Source organism: Cetorhinus maximus, chromosome 5 (genome assembly GCF_964194155.1).
Source record: "Cetorhinus maximus chromosome 5, sCetMax3.hap1.1, whole genome shotgun sequence".
Lineage (NCBI taxonomy): Eukaryota > Metazoa > Chordata > Chondrichthyes > Lamniformes > Cetorhinidae > Cetorhinus > Cetorhinus maximus.
In genome coordinates this window covers 30,508,767-30,524,062 of record NC_135883.1, presented here as the reverse complement: position 1 = coordinate 30,524,062, position 15,296 = coordinate 30,508,767, and positions in this window count along the sequence as shown.

The following is a 15,296-nucleotide window of genomic DNA, read 5'->3' as shown; positions in this document are numbered from 1 at the left end:
TTCTGGAAGTCATGTGCAAGACGCACCAGAATTTCCGGTATGTCCTCCTTGATAAGGGCCTCTTTATTGGAAGAGTCAAATAGGAAAGCTACATCGAGCTAGAAGTATAAATGAGCATTGTCAACAAAACAACAGATACGTGCATAGACAGTAGGAGAACAAGATTGTGACAAATAATTTTTTTTATTCATTTGGTTTATAGCTTTTTGACATTGAAAAGAGTGTTTAGCTGGGTTGATAAACATTTTCCTTTAACAATTAAAGCTTAGTATTTTGATAATGCCTTGGACCCAGTCTAAAAATGTTTATGGAGCAACTTCGGTGGAAGCATAAAACTGAAAGATGGAGTATGATATTTTAGCTTTAAACAGAGACCCTGCCTCTAATGTGCAGAGAAGATATAATTGGAGAAGTGGTACCTTGCATTCATCTTCTGATCCTGACTATGTTGGGAACAAAATAACGCAGAAACTTAAACCTGGGCTTGATCTCCAACAAAGTGTTCAGAACCAGTAGCAGGTAAAGGCAAAATACTGCGGATGCTGGAAATCTGAAACAAAAACAAAAAGTGCTGGAAAACTTAGCAGGTCTGACAGCATCTGTGGAGAGAAGGACAAAGTTAACGTTTCGAGTCTGTATGACTCTTCTTCAGAACATTGGGTAGAATTTACTTGTAATCGGCAGAGTGCTCCAGCTGCCATGCTGTTCCAGGAACAAAGAAGCTGGAATAGTTTTGAGACTCGGGCTACACTTGAATGGAACCGATGAGCTGTGAATATCAAATGGACATCCCGATGCAGCACAGCAGGGATTTCGGATGACTTCTACGCAGAGCCGGTTCGCAGCTAGGTTCTGAGGGGTAAAGACGTGGGGGAGAGTTTGGAGGTGGCTGTCACCCCCACTATTTTCGTGGAGCTAGGAGTTTCCTGCAATAATGTAAAGGATTTGCAGCAGTTAGGTACTGCTACGCCTGGAACAGGAAGGTGGCACCCACTCCACCCCTAGACACCTGTGCGGTGCCGCTGATGACATTATTGTGTGCTCGTTGAACGTTTGCCACCCACTTGCTCAGCATGCTCGCTGCCTTATTCACTGCTTTGCTCCTGGCCCAGCTCACCACTTTGCTCGGCACCTTGCTTAGCTCGGTGCCCAGTTGTCACTTTGCTTGCTGCCCCATTCACAACCCTTGACCTCTCCACTCGCTATCCCACTTGCTACCTGCGAGTGTGCAGGGCTGCAAGTGAGAGGGAGGCAGTGAGGAGTCAGGAGCAAGGTCCAGTAGGGCAGCAAGCCAATTGCAATCACAATCTCAGGATGTTTTGGGGTTCAATATTCTGTGAAGGCTGCAATCCTTAGTTGTTGTGAAAAGAGAAAGCTCATTTTATTGATGGTGCACTCATTTAAATATTATTTCTCAATATTATGGATAGTCCTATTCTTTTATGCAGGCAGCTACCTGTGGCTGGCAGTGACATCACAGATACTGTGATTGTATGTATGCTGAATGTGCCTCCTGCAGATGTCATGGCAGCAAACACAACCAAACATTTAATGAAGTTATTCTGCACCAGCCACAGGCGGGAACTAGAATATGTAGTAGCCATCTAAACATGCTTCATGAAGAAATGCAATACCTTGTGAATCAGGATAGCTTTTTTTGTTAAGAGGAATGGGAGACCTAGAGAGGGATGCTTACCGGTCAACAATAGAGTTTTTCACAACCCCCTCTGGTGAAATCTTAGGTGTCCCTCCCTGCAGAGGAAGGCAGTTTGATTGAGGAATTGTCTCTGAATAATCAGGGAGCTAATCAAATACCTGAGACTCTAGAATATAAATAACTCCAGAGAACCAGTCTTCCTTCCTGCTATCTCTGCTGTACCTAGCCTAAACCAGTTTTATTGTTGGCCACACAAATCTAACCATAACCCCTACATTGGATCTAAAAGCCTTTTGGGTGAGGGAGCCTTTTTCAAATGGATTAGTAATTATGGATTACATCCTCCCTTAAAAAAAACTATAATACTATATACTGATACTATATAATGAAAGTGCTGCCTGTAGACCATTTCACTGATGTAGACAGTGATGAGACAGACCAGACAAACCAGAGATAAAGGATAAGTATGACGACTAACATTCCATTGCGGGCCAAATGGAACTCTCTTTAATGTGGTTATATTGGCTATATATGCCATTATTGGGAAATCAGTTCACATACAAATAGATAACTGGGGCAATCTGTATCAACGCCAGTCTCATTATATTTAGATTTTTAAGAGGCTGAAAGCAGGTTACTGTTTTAAATCTTTTAAAATCCCATAAACATATGAGTTTCCTTCCCTCCAATTCAACAGAGTATATGTTGAACGTGACCACCTCTGGAATATTTTACAGACCTGTGCAAACCCCGCCACTTTTTCAAAGTTTATTTAATCATGCGTGGAATTCACTTTATTGGAGCATAGAAAATTCCAGCTTTTCCACAATTGCATGAATCAAATGAAGAGAGATCAATACAAACAGAAAATTCTGGAAATACCCTGCAGGTCAAACAGCATTGTGATAGCACTTGTTCACTGCATGAATCCAAATTGAATGCATCCTAGTATCACACTAGCTATTGGCCTCCCAACTCCACTCTCAGCAAAAGTGAATGTGAGACTTACCACTAGAAACCATGGCAGTCGAGGCACCCATCACCATGAAGAAGGGCCAGTATTCAGGAGCTTCTTGTCAGCTACTTGTATGGGACTAGCTCTAACTATTGTTAATTTATGCAAAGAGAGTGCTTGCCTTTTTTTCCTTTCTCCCTAAGTGCTTTTCTCTTTCTCTCGCCCTTGAGTGGACCCCCTGGAAAGTCTCTAGGGACTTTGAGCAGGTGATAATCCCATGACATTGCTGCTCTTGTCCTTTTTGCTAGTAAAGATTGCAGGACTGGGACGTGCTGACAAAGTAATCTTGAGTTGTTACAGCGCATCATGTAGATAGAATGTGCCACAGTCAATATTCACCAGTGATAATGGAGTAAACACCAAGTCCCGTGTCCATAGGCACCAATCAAGCAAACTGCTCTGTAGTGGATGGTCTTATGCTTCTAGATTTTTACAACTGCGCTTATACAAATATTCCAGCACACCCCTCACATGAGTCCTGCAGATATGAAAAGGATTTGAGGAATTGGGAGATGAGTTGTTTATCATGGAGTACCCAGATTCTGCTTGGCTCTTGTAGCCAAGGTATGGCGGATCTAGTCAAACTTCTGCTTGCTGGTGACCCCCAAGGCTATTAGGACAACCTTACAGAGGAAGTCTGTTCAGGGAACAATTTACTGAGTGGACTGAAGGTTTATAAGAAATTACATATCCTTGAGATTCTTATTATCATCCAGTTCTCATGAATTTTCAATGAGTAAAATGCTAAACCTATTTTAGGAATGGCCAGCTCCTAACATTACTTTCTACCCACTCAATGGAATAAAACTGGATTCCTTGCCTTAGTCCATCTGTTGAAGCCCTCATCCATAATCAATAACTGCCAATACACCAATGCCATAAGATAAAAATTTATGTTTAAAAGGCCTTTCTGACCTTGATCATCCCTATCTCTAATTTTCTCCTGCTGTAGCAGACTCTCTCATTCTGACTTTGGCCTTTTGTACCTTCTCCCTTCACCCATCACTGGCAGATGTACCTAAGCAGCTATGTTTATGATTACATGCCTGCGAAGCACCTTGGGATGTTTTCTACATGAAAATTGCTACATAAATTCAATTTGCAGTTGTAGCTGATGCACAGGGTCACTGGAACTGGTGATTACTGAAAATAAATTTTGCTGGGCTCTGAGCAATGCAAGGGCATTTGTTACAAGTTGATACTCCAGAATGGTTTCCTCTCCTGTATGAAAAAAAAATCAGCATGATTCCTGGATTTACAGCCGTAAACTACAAAGGCAGATTTGTAGAACTGAACTTGTATTCATTAGTGAAAAGAAAACTAACGAGGTGTTTAATCCAAATCTTTAACATTGAAACAAAACCTCTGGTAAAACTACAGATTGAGAGTTTCGTCTCACCCGCCCTTCCCATGAACACACAAAGATGGTAAAAAACACATTTCCAGAAAAAGCAGTTAATATTATATTGATGAGCTCTTTTCAAAAGGAATAAATAACTGGTTAGGAATGCGATTGTAAATTTTATGTGCATGGGTATAGACTGAGGTCAACAGATATTTCATGGGACTTTTAGGTTACTGGAGAGTGGAGGCAGTTGGCCAAGATTGATTAATAGGGATGGATGAATCTTCAGGTCCTCAGCCATGAGTGAGTATTCGTACATAACTTAAACATGTCCTACCAATCAGAAAAGTCAATAAGATGATGAACAATGTAGCCAAAAGAGTAGAATAAAATTCATAGGAGTTAATGATCAAGTTTCAGGCTGCACCTTGAATACCAGCATTCAGTTCTAGTTACCAGGAAATAAGAGACGCAGTCAAGCGCTGGAGATCATGCAGATGCCAATGGAAAGAAACTGATAGACAAGATGTCATATCCAAATTTTACTGTGGTAAACAAACTAAAATCAACATAGATCAAATATTAATTAACATGCAACCTTTTTCTTTAGTTTGATTTAACTAATTAAAGCAGCCAAAGTATGCCTTATAAAATGCCTTTCCTCTATGCCACACTATGGCAGATATGTAGCGTTAGAGGAAGCCTCAAAGTCACTCCCAGCTTTCCAGCAAAGGTTCACCTCTCCCTGCCACACCAGGTCGAAACATTCAGTGTCCTTTGATAACCATTCCACTCGGCCTGAGTTTTCCAGATTTGATTATCACCAGCAAGGCACACCATGACAATTCTGTTTCCTAAATCTTCAAGAGCCCCATCTGTTCTGTTCTCTTTATTTGAACAGAAACTGAATCCTTTGAAGCATTCTGCTTGGTCTTTAACACAAGCAATTTTCCCGGCTTCTCCACAGCAGCAGCCTTTTGTTCTCCCCCTGCTGCTTGCATCTCAGCCACAGCTTTTCTTCTGTTCTGTGAGTTCCTGTGAAAAGGTTCTAAAAAAACACCTCAATGGTTTTCTATTTGAGTTTCTCTCCCTGTGGAAACCTGAGATCACATGGGCATTTCTTCAAACTGAGATGTTTACCAGCAACTCACCATCCCTGTTTTCAGAATTGTCTGTTTAACTTTAAGTTAAAGGGACATTTTCTAACATATTAGTCTTGTAAAGTTCAGCATTCATGACAACCTGTATGTAGGGCTAAATGCTGTTCTATGACAGGCTGCAAGGAGATACCCAAGAACAGTCTGAAATTACTGAGTCTATCTCAGATTTTCTTACCTCCTAGAGTGCACTTAATGTTCACCTAAATGGCATAGCTGAAGTTAAGAATAGGTTGTGTAGGGTAATGATGGTAAATGTATATCCTGCCACACCATGATAATGCAATGAAATGTAATATTCCAATACACTGTGCCAACAATTTACTCATGAATTAATATTTTGAACAGATATTTGCTCTCATATAACATGACTTAATTGATTTCAATAGACCTTATGGAGCAACATCATCTGCATGCTCTCTGATTTTCTGCTGTGCTGTATTGCAAAAGCTTTTTCAGTCCAAATTTGTTGCTTTTGACTCTAATGCACTGCTTAACACTAGATAATGTATAAATTCTAATTGAGATCAAATTTGATTCTGATTAATTGATGCAAGCATAATTCCACTTCTTTTGAAAATGAATTTTTTGGGGGAAATGGCTGATACTCTAGGATCTGCTCTATGATGTTTCTGAGCGTAAAGATCTGCTCACAGCGTGATTGCCACCATGGAAACCTGCCAATTCTTCATGAAGGGTCTGGAGGCAGCAGCTACGAAACCACAATGGCCATTTGCAATGGAGAAACTGATGAACAAGGACATGTCAGACAGTTTCCGGCTGGCCCTCTCCAGGGATTCAAAGTAGCACTGAGGTAGGGTACCATTGAGGAACAGTGGGAAATCTTCAAAACCCACCAACATATGAATTAGGAGCAGGAATAGGTCACTCAGCCCCTTGAGCCTGCTCCTCCACTCAATAAGATCATGGCTGATCTGATTGTAACCTCAACCTCACATTCCTGCCTACCCCCGATAAAATTTCACCACTTTGTTAATCAAGAATCTATGTAGCTCTGCCTTAAACAATATTCAAAGACTCTGCTTCCACTACCTTTTCAGGAAGAGTTCCAAAGACTCAGAGCCCTCTGTCTTAAATGGGCGGCCCCTTATTTTTAAACAGTGACCCCAATTCTAGGTTCTCCCACATGAGGAAACATCCTCTCCACATCCACACTGTCAACACCCCTCAGGATCTTAAAGGTTTCAATCAAGTCGCCTCTTACTCTTTTAAACTCCAATGGATACAGGCCTAACCTGTCGAACCTCTCCTCATAAGACAACCCGCCCATTCATGGTATTAGTCTAGCAAACCTTCTCCGAACTGCTTCTCACGCATTTACATCTTTCCTTAAATAAGGAGACCAGTACTGTACACAAAACTCCAGATGTGGTCTCACCAGTGCCCTGTACAAACGAAGCATAACCTCCCTACTTTTGTAATCAATTCCCCTCACAATAAATTATAAAATTTTATTAGACTTGCTGTACCTGCATAATAGCCTTTTGTGATTCATGCACTAGGACACCCAGGTCCCTCTGTATCTCAGAGCTCTGTAATCTCACACCGTTGAGATAATATGCTTCATTTTTATTCTTCCTGCTACAATGGACAATTTCACATTTGCCCACATTATACTCCATTTGCCAGATCTTGGCCCACTCACTTAACCTATCTATATCACTTTGTAGCCTCCTTATGTCCCCTTCACTATTTACTTTCGTACCTATCTTTGTGTTGTCAGCAAATTTAGCCACCATTCCTTCGGTCCCTTCATCCAAGTTATTTATATGAATTGTAAAAGCTCAGGCCCCAGAACTGATCCCTGTGGCACACCACTTGTCACATCCTGCCAACCAAAAAAAGACCCATTTATGCCAACCCTCTACTTCCTGTGAGCTAGCCAATCTGCTATCCATGCCAATATGTTAGCCCTACACTCCATGCTTTTATTTTCTGCAATAACCTTTGATGCGGCACTTTATCAAATGCCTTCTGGAAATCTAAGTACAGTACATCCACTGGTTCCGCCTTATCATCAGCACATGTGACTCCTTCAAAGAATGCCAATAAATTAGTTAAACATGATTTCCCTTTCACAAAACCATGTTGACTCTGCCTGGTTACCTCATATTTTTCTAAGTGGCTTGCTATAACATTTTTAATAATAGCTTCTAACATTTCCCCTATGACAGATGCTAGGCTAACTAGCCTGTAGTTTCCTGCTTTCTGTCTCCCTGTTTGAATAAAAGAGCTACATTTGCTATTTTCCAATCTAATGGAACCTTCCCCGATCTAGGGAATTTTGGAAAATTAAAAACAATGTATCAACTAATCCATTAGCCACTTCTTTCAAGACCTTAGGGTGAAGTCCAACCGGACCTGGGGATTTTGTCAGCCCACAGCCCCACAATTTGCTCAACATCACTTCCCTGGTGATTGTAATTTTCTCCAGTTCCTCCCTCCCTTCCACTTCCTGATTTACAGTTATTTCTATGATGTTACTCGTGTCCTCTATAGCTAAGCACGAAGCAAAATACTCTTTAAATCTTGATACTTTCCATTATCAATTCCCCAGACACACTTTCTATAGGATCAACACTTACTTTGTTGACTCCTCTTATTTAAATTTCAATAGAAACTCTTACTAACTTTCTTCATATTTCTAGCTAGCTTTCTTCTGTACTCTAATTTTTCCCTCCTTATTAATCTTTTTGCCATTCTTTGCTGTATTTTATATTCTTTCCAATCTTCTGACCTGCCACCCGTTTTTGCGTAATTATATGCTTTTTCTTTAAGTTTGATACTGTCTTTAACTTTTTTAGTTAACCACGGATGGTAGGCCCTCCCCTTGGGATTGTTCTTTCTCATTGGAATATATATATTGTGTATTCTGAAATATCCCTTTAAATGTCTGCCACTGAACCTCTATTGACCTATCCTTAACCTCAGTTGCCAGTTCACATTAGCTAACTCTGCTTTCATGCCCTCATATTGCCCTTGTTTAAGTTTAAAATACAAGTGTTGTATGCACTTGTTTCTCTCAAAATGAATGTAAAATTCAATCATTTTATGATTGCTCCTTCCTAGGGGTGACTTCACTATGAGGTTATCATTTAATCTTTTCTTGTTGCTCAATACCAGGTCTAGTAAGAGTCATACGGACTCGAAACATTAACTGTATTCCTCTCCGCAGATGCTGTCAGACTTGCTGAGTTTTTCCAGGTATTTTTGTTTTTGTTTCGGATTTCCAGCATCCGCAGTTTTTTGCTTTTATCCTAGTACAGCCTGCTGTCTGGTTGGCTGTTCTAAGAATCTATTCCGGAAACATTCAATGAACTCCTCATCTAGGCTACCTTTTGGCTGTCTGATTTTTCCAGTCTAGATGTAGATTAAAATCCCTCATGATTATTGCTGTATTTTTCTGGCAAGCTCCCATTATCTCTTCTATTATACTCTGTCCTACTGTGTAGTGACAATTAGGGGGCCTGTACACCACTCCCACAAGTGACTTCTTGCCTTTTTATCATTCCTCATCCCAACCCAAACCGCTTTTATGTCCTGGTTTCCTGAACTTAGGTCATCCCTCTCTAATGTGCTGATACCATCATTAATTAACAGAGCCACCCCTCCACCTTTTCCTAACTTCCTGTCCTTCCTAAATGTCACATAACCTTCAATATTCAGGTCCCAACCTATGTCATCCTGTAGCCATGTCTCTGTAATGGCTATCAGATCGTACTTATTTATTTCTATTTGCACTATCAGTTCATCTGTTTCGTTTCAAATGCTACGTGCATTTAGATATAGGCCTTTTTATTATGTTTGTAGTGTCTAGCCTTGTCTGCTGATTTACTCTTAGATTTGTACTCTCCATCCCTTCCTATCACAGTCTGTTTATCATTTCCCATATTAATACCTTTCTTTCTTGCCTTGCTCTACTCTGGTTTGGCAAATCTTCCCAAATTTGATCCCTTGCCCTCACTATTCAGTTTAAAACACTCTCTACTTCCCTAGCTATGCAGCTTGCAAGGACACTAGCTCCAGCATGGTTCAGATGTAGACTGTCCCAAAATGTACAGATCCACTTTCCTCAATACTGGTGCCATGAGCTGGAACCCACTTCTCCCAAAAGATGGATTAAGGAAAATGCATAAGTCACCATTGGATGGAGGAGAGGAACCAACAAAGAACAAAGACACTGACCCAATGTGGAAGTTGACTAATGAAAGAAAGTTGGTGAAAAGCAAGAGAGACCAGGAAAAGAACATTGAGCAAAGATGAGAAGATGATAAGAAGTGCAGAAGGCTGGATAAAGCTGTGGAGAAGAGCTGCAGGAGAGACAAATGAGAACCGATAGAGTTAAAAGGCAGAGAAGCACAAGAAGCAGCAAATCAAATAACTCCAAGATGCTGTACAGGACCATACAGGAACTGACTGGCGCAAAAAGCAACACCACTGTACCAATCAAGGGCAAGGACGTTATTGATGAATGAGGAGCAGGAGACAAGGTGGGTGGAACACTTTTGGGAGATCCTCAACCAGCCCAATCCACATTCGACTTCAATCACAGCATTGCATCTCAGCAGCTGAATGTCAACCTGGTAGAAATTTCCAGATCAGAGGTGCATAGACCCAGCAAGAGCCTGAAGAACAACACCTGGAATCGATGAGATACCAACAGAGCTATCGAAACAAGGCAAGAACACCATCACAGCAGAGCTTACAGACCTGTTCAACAAGACCTGTACTTCAGAGGATGTCCCAAATGACTGGAGGTGAGGAGTAATCATCAAGGTGCCAAAGATAGGGAACCTCAGCAACTGCAACAGCTGGAGGGGCACAGCACTGCTGTCAGTACCTGGCAAGGTCTTCAGCACAGTGCTCACACACAGATTGAAAGCAGAAGTAGACAGATAATAAATAACATTCCATATTTTAAAACTCACAAGAGCTTGCTGCTGGAATTATTTAAATGGGGACAATCATCCTGAGGGTAAGAAAATGCACACCCCTCACATACAAAACTTACTGATCACAGGCAATAAGAAAACACACAAATTCTGTCTCGGACACCCTGTATAGCTTTCAGATATTCTCATTAACTTTAGCTGGCTATTTTTCTTACTCATTCTCTATCACTTTTTCTGTAAGTCTCTCACACATGTTCTTTAATGGTTATGATAAATATAATTATAATAAACATAATTTTTTTAATGATGCTATAAATTTAATTTTTGAGGGTGTATGTTGAGATGAGTGGGAAACCAAAATGGTTGCGAAAATGATTTTGAAAAAAAAATTAAGCACTCTTAATTGTTGTTGGTTCTTTACATTCTGCGTTTTAGAGAATAGAAACGCAAAGCAGGTGAGGTCTTGTTTTATTTAGTGAATGGCAAATTTGAGAGACTCAGCATGCTTGCAATCAAAATTAAAATCATAGAAATATTCTCCAAACAAAACTTATAACTATACAGATTGCACTCATTTTTCTTTGTTCTGTAAAATTCTGAAAAACTATTTGAGTGACGAGCCGGATATATTCCAAGTGACTTGAGACATTTATTGTTTGTTAAGACACATAAGATATCTAAAGCAATGGAGTGCAATCAGTTTAAAACTAGAAGCTTAATGAGTAATCTTATTAAAATAACCTTGAATATTGTAATAGAAAGAAATAACGTATTTGAAGCAGAAATTGGTGAAAAGCAGCCTGGGTTTAGACTACACGATATGGACTAGTAATCTAGAGACCCAGGGTAATGCTCCGGGGAGCCGGGTTCGAATCCTGCCACAGATGTTGGAATATGAATTCAAAAAAATCTGGAATTGAGAACACATCTGGTTCACTAATATCCCTTAGGGAAGGAAATCTGCTGTCCTTACCTGGTCTACATGTGACTCCAGACCCACAGCAATGTGGTTGACCCTTAGCTTTCTTAGCAAGCCACTCAGTTGTACAAAGTCACAAAAAAGGAATGAAACCGGACGAAGGACCTAGGCAACGGAAATGACATAATCCCAGCAAAGTCCTCCTTAGTAACATCTGGGGACTAGTGCCAAAATTGGGAGAGCTGTATCAACAGGATGACATAGTCATCCTCACGGAATCATACAGATAATGTCCCAGACACCACCATCCCTGGGTATGTCCTGTCCCACCAGCAGGTGGCGGCACAGTGGTATACAATTGGGAGGGAGATGCCCTGGGAGTCCTCAACATCGACTCCGGACCCCATGATATCTCGCGGCATCATAGGCAAGGTAACCTCCTGCTGATTAGCACGTACCACCCTCCCTCAGCTGATGAATCAGTACTCCTCCATGTTGAACACCACTTGGAGGAAGCACTGAGGGTGGCAAGGCCGCAGAATGTACTCTGGGTGAGGGACTCCAATGTCTGAGCCACTCCTGTTAGCTGCTAGACTAGAACTAACAAGAGGGAAAAACATTCTTGACCTCATCCTCACCAACCTGCATGCCGCAGATGCACCTGTCCATGACAGTATCGGTAGGAGTGACCATCGCACAGTTGTTCTGGAGTTGAAGTCCCGCCTTCACATTGAGGATACCCTTCATCGTGTTGTGTGGCATTACCATCATGCTAAATGGGATAGATTTCGAACAGATCTAGAACCTCAAGACTGGGCATCCATGAGGTGCTGTGGGCCATTATCAACAGCAAGAATTGTACTCAAACACAATCTTTAACCTCATGGCCCGGCATATTCCCCACTCTACCATTACCATCATGCCAGGGAATCAACCCTGGTTCAATGAAGAGTGCAGGAGGGCATGCCAGGAGCGGCACTAGGCATACCTAAAAATGAAGTGCCAACCTGGTGAAGCTATAACACAGGACTACTTGTGTGCCAAACAGCATAAGTAGGAAGTGATAGACAGGGCTAAGCGAACCCACATCCAACAGATCAGATCTAAGCTCTGTAGTCCTGCCGTATCCAGCCGTGAATGGTGGTGGACAATTAAACAACTCACTGGAGGAGGAGGTTCCTCAAATTTCCCCATCCTCAATGATGGGGGAGCCCAGCACATCAGTGCAAAAGACAAGGCTGCAATTTGCATCAATCTTCAGTCAGAAGTGCCGAGTGGATGATCCATCTTGGCCTCCTCCGGAGGTCCCCAGCATCGCAGATGCCAGTCTTCAGCCAATTCGATTCACTCCACATGTTATCAAGGAACAGCTGAAGGCACTGGATACTGCAAACGCTATGGGCCCTGACAATATTCCAGCAATAGTACTGAAGATTGTGCTCCAGAACATGCCCCCTCTAGCCAAGCTGTTCCAGTACAGCTACAACACTGGTATCTACCCGGGTATGTGGAAAATTGTCCAGGTGTATCCTGTACACAAAAAGCAGGACAAATCCAACCTGGCCAATTACTGCTCCGTCAGTCTACTCTCAATTATCAGTAAAGTAATGGAAGGGGTCATCAACAGTGCTATCAAGCAGCACTTGCTTAGCAATACCCTGCTAACTGATGCCCAGTTTGGGTTCCGCCAAGGCCACTCAGCTCCTGACCTCATTACAGCCTTGGTTGAAACATGGACAAAAGAGCTGAACTCCCGAGGTGTGAGGTAAGAGTGACAGCCCTTGACATCGAGGCCGCATTTGACCGAGTGTGGCATCAAGGAGCCCTAGCAAAACTGGAGTCAATGGGAATCAGGGGGAAACTCTCCACTGGTTGGATTCATACCTAGCAGAAAGGAAGATGGTTGTGGTTGTTGGAGGTCATTTATCTCAGCTCTAGGACACCACTGCAGGAGTTCCTCAGGGTAGTGTCCGAGGCCCAGCCATCTTCAGCTGCTTCATCAATGACCTTCCTTCCACCATAAGGTCAGAAATGGGGATGTTCGCTGATGATTGCACAATGTTCAGCACCATTCACAACTCCTCAGATACTGAAGCAGTCCATGTCCAAATGCAGCAAGACCTAGACAATATCCAGGCTTGGGCTGATAAGTGGCAAGTAACGTTCGTGCCACACAAGTTCCAGGCAATGACCATCTCCAACAAGAGAGAATCTAACCATCGCCCCTTGATGTTCAATTGTTTTACTATCACTGAATAACCCCACTATCAATATCCCGGAGGTTACCATTGACCAGAAACTGAACTGGGCTAGCCATATAAAAACTGTGGCTACAAGAGCAAGTCAGAGGCTGGGAATCCTGCGGCGATTAACTCACCTCCTGACTTCCCAAAGCATGTCCACCATCTACAAGGCACAAGCCAGGAGTGTGATGGAATACTCCCCACTTGCCTGGACGAGTGCAGCTGCCACAACACTCAAGAAGCTTAACACCTTCCAGGACAAAGCAGCCCGCTTGATTGGCACCACATCCACAAACATTCAATCCTTCTACCACCAACACACAGTAGCAGCAGTGTGTACCATCTACAAGATGCACTGCAGAAACTCACCAAGGCTCCTTTGGCAGTACCTTCCAAACCCACGATCGCTACCATCTAGAGGGACAAGGGCAGGAGATACATGGGAACACTACCACCAGGAAGTTCCCCTCCAAGCTACACACACTCCTGACTTGGAAATATGTCACCATTCCTTCACTGTCGCTAGGTCAAAATCCTCAAAATCCCTCCCTAACAGCACTGTGGGTGTAACTACACCACATGGACTACAGCGGTTCAAGAAGGCAGCTCACCGCCACCTTCTCAAGGGCAACTAGGGATGGACAATAAATACTGGCCCAGCAAGCAAAGCCCACATTCTGTGAATGAATAAAAAAAAGAACTAGAGAGGTAATATTTTCACTAAGAAAAATCTTCAATAAATATCTAGAAGTAAACAAGAACATATATAGATATGCTTCATACAGTGTGAAAAACTGATTGTGTCTATTAGCAAAAGCTAATAGACGTGCTCCTGAAATGTGACATTGACAGTAAAGATGTGAGATTTACCCAGAGCCTATATTGGGACTAAATAGTGAGCATGAGACTAGAAGCTGAACAATCAGACATGTTTGAAGTGAAGAGAGGAGTACAACAAGGCTGTGTACTGTCACCAGAACTATTCAATCTTTACATAGAATTCATAGAGTCAGATGTACTTCCAGGAGTAAAATTTGGAGATAAGAATATCACAAACTTGCGGTATGCTGTCAACAGAGCGCTATTTGCAGACTCAGAAGAGGCCTTACAAAATATTGTAAATCAAGTAAAATCTAGAAGTTTCAAATATGGATTGAGTATGAACACCAAAAAAGCAAAAGCAATGGCAGTCAGAAGTAATATATTAGAACTAACGAGAGTGAATACTGAAGTGGATGGTGTCACACTGAAACAAGTAGATAAGTTTGTACACTTAGGACAAATGACAGCAGAAGATGATAGGTGTGATGCTGAAGTCAGAAAGTCAGAAGAAGGTAAGAGATAGCCGGAAGTAATTTTCTGAAGATGAAGAATGTGTTAACAACAAGAAAACTCAAGCCTGTAACAAGGCAAAAACTCATGAGATGCTACATTCTATCCACTTTCCTGTATGCCTCAGAAACCTGGACTTTTAAGATCTGCAGAAAAACAGAAGCCTTTGAAATATGGATGCTAAGACATATGCTTAAAATTCCATATACAGACCATAACAGAAATGAAGAGGTGGTTGGAATTGCAAGAGCAAAAGGGACTCTAAAAAGTGACATCCAGAACAGAAACTGTCAGTATTTTGGCCATTTTATCAGAGCTGAAGAGCTACAGAGGTGTCTTCTAGATGGCAAAGTGGAGGGCATCAGAAAGAAGGGTCGATCTAGGTGTAATTGGATGACAGATGTCACAGAGTGGTTGCTGATGAGCTACAGTGGATATGTGAGGATGGCGCAAGACAGGCAAGTGTGACATACACGACAGCAGATCTCCTGGTACAAGGAACTACAAGCAGAGAGAGAGAAAGAACCATTTTAGCATGTTTGTCAAAAACTGATCATAGTTAAAATTTTGTGTCAATCATAGTTTTGTAGCAGTATAAAATGTTTTTGTGATCTACAAAACAGTGATGTACCCTAACTGTTACTGAGTATTTAATGCTGTTGACAAATCAGAATTTTGCTGAGCACAAAAAAATTCTGACTAGTACTTAGACATT